This window comes from Ambystoma mexicanum, chromosome 3p (genome assembly GCF_040938575.1).
Source record: "Ambystoma mexicanum isolate Mex_15411 chromosome 3p, UKY_AmexF1_1, whole genome shotgun sequence".
NCBI lineage: Eukaryota > Metazoa > Chordata > Amphibia > Caudata > Ambystomatidae > Ambystoma > Ambystoma mexicanum.
Genome location: NC_090925.1, coordinates 212639091 through 212641524, shown reverse-complemented (window position 1 = coordinate 212641524; position 2434 = coordinate 212639091). Strand labels below are relative to the sequence as shown.

Below are 2434 nucleotides of genomic sequence, written 5' to 3'. Positions count from 1 at the left end.
TGACATTAGGTTGCGGAGCAGGCACTGGAATATTGAGCTGTGCTTGCAGCATGGTTGGTAGGGAAGAGGTGAGATTTGGGCAGGTGTGCCTTATATTGTCAGCATTCATCGAGAAACCCCACTGTGGAGTCTCTACGTGGTCTTCCTTAAAAGTTGGTTATCCATAAGCCATCTCTGGGGAACGTACACAGCAAGGGGAGTAGGCTGGACAGGGGTCTAGGTATGACTGTCCCACATTTACATCAGGAACAAATAAACTTTAGCTTACGGAACTAGTTTGGGCACACCTGGGATCTTCGTTGCAAGCCATTTTAGCTGGTGGCAGCAAACATTCACTGCATTATGAGCAGCAGGTTGTACAACCGTGAGCTCGGGAGGTCTGGCAAGACACCATCATGGATTGCATCAGGAAGCATAAGCAGTGAAAACCTGCGTTTCAAGAGCCAGCTGTTGGGCAGAGTGCTATGATATTCTTGAAAGAATTGTGGCGAGAAGCAATGGATAGATTTCAACGCATACGAGTTGGGGTTTAAGAATAAATTAAAGCAGTGGGGAATATATATGCAAACCGGCCTACACCCATAGTAGCAGCCAGCATTGCCCCAATAGCCTGTAAACCAGCCCCCAACCGGGTAAAGTTCACTCCATACAAGTATAATTAAAAATAAAAAAAAAATAAAAAAGACGCAAGAATGTCTTTATAGTATGGATGCCACAGAGCAAAATGATGCCATTGGAGTACTAAAGGATGTCAAGTCATGCCACACTAGGCACTGTGGCCAGGTTAAATTGTACTCTACTCAATTAGAACTAGTTATAATTGGGCATACCCACCTTCGGGATCCCACTCTTCCGAAACTAGCATGGCAAAAACAATCGGACACTGCAATTTTTCAGTTACTCCTGTTCCCAGCGAGCGAGTACAACTTGGCATAGACCATCAACATTATGGAGAGAGAGATCTGGACAAAGCCAGACCAGTGGTCAGTCATGTTGAAGGGACAGGTTTATTTAAGCTAATCAGGCAAATCTAAGAACACTGCCTCTGTGCTCTTACCTCATCAACCACAGGATTGTCCTTATGCCTAGGTAGGTTGCCCAACGGCAGCCTTCAAACAGATTCAGCAGCCACTGCAGAAGCAAAAGGAGCTTCAGACTGGCAACAGGATAAGATCGGATGCTCTGTCTTTCCAAGTCACCAATACAGAGAAAAGCAGCAACTGAATAGGTAGGGAGACAGAAGAAAACAGGCAAGAAATCAGACATGTGCTGGTAAATAAATTATAGTTAACTGCGGTGGAGGACGTGCACCCAGTTCAATGTTACTCTCAACAGAACATAATCCAAATGTTCATTGCCATCAGATTGCCAAACATTTCTGATCTTACCCTGCAGCTGCATGTGGCCACAGCCCTGTAACCCCTTGACCTTTTGGATGTGGGACACCGCTTGTCTGCAGCTCCTCCCAGACTGCCTGTTCCTTTCAGGCAGCTTAGGAAAGTCTGTAGTTTGTTGTTGGTTCGGCCTTACAGAGAGTGTGCACAGCTCAGCATCACCCACCAAGATTGCGAACCAGGTAAGGGGCAACAGGGCTAGGCCCAGCCAGCAAGGTCACCTTCACCCAAAGATCATCATTTGGCTTCTGAATGCGAGGTTGGGGGGAAATGTGGAGACTGAGGTTCTGCAGAGAATTCAAAAATTAAATAAAGTCCTTCATGCCGCTTTAATATTTTTTCTAGCGATCCAGAAGTTTATTTTTCTTGTGCACCATGAAATTATAAATTACTCACCATAGTGACTAATTTACTCTTCGTCCATAGTTACCTTTCCTCTATCCTGCATGGCCGTCCCTTGCGAAGGATGGAACCTTTTTCACCAGAAAAATCTTCCCTCTAAATTTAGGTGTGCAGAGGCACGTCCTTGGGAGCATGCACTGTCCCGACTCCCCCTCCGGCGCCACACATATACCATTGCCCAATGACACCAGATTATTAGGGGGGCGATTGTGGGACATATGGAGGAAAGGGGACTATGGACCAAGTATGTTAGTCACTACGGTGAGTAACGTATAATTACTCTTGTTAGGCAGAAACCTGTGCAGTTCCCTCTGGGACCACTGCAAAAGATTTAGGACTACAGGTGTTTGGCAGTAAACCCACTTGGTAGCAGTCTGTACCACACAGATTCACTTGGTAGCTGTGGCTGAGCCGTCAGACTTCCCTCAAGAAGAGTTATGCAGTATACAGAGTATTCAGAATAGGTCAAGAGAACACAATAGAAGTAAACACTGACCAGGGCTTGGTGTAAAAGATAATTTATTTAAAACCACATCTAGAAAAACACAGGCACTAATAGTAAGCAATTCAAAAACACGGTCACTAAAAGATATACACTCCCTTAAAAGAATACAAGTCTTAAGTAAAGCCCCACTTAT

General features: G+C 45.1%; 1 non-coding gene across 1 annotated transcript; it reads right to left on the bottom strand.

Moving 5' to 3' along the window:
- Positions 1 to 1355: 1355 nt before the first annotated feature.
- On the bottom strand, positions 1356 to 1640 carry LOC138581621 (small nucleolar RNA U85). Its single transcript, XR_011304683.1, has one exon. It is a non-coding gene; the product is annotated as a small nucleolar RNA U85 (small nucleolar RNA).
- Between the last annotated feature and the right edge of the window lie 794 nt (positions 1641 to 2434).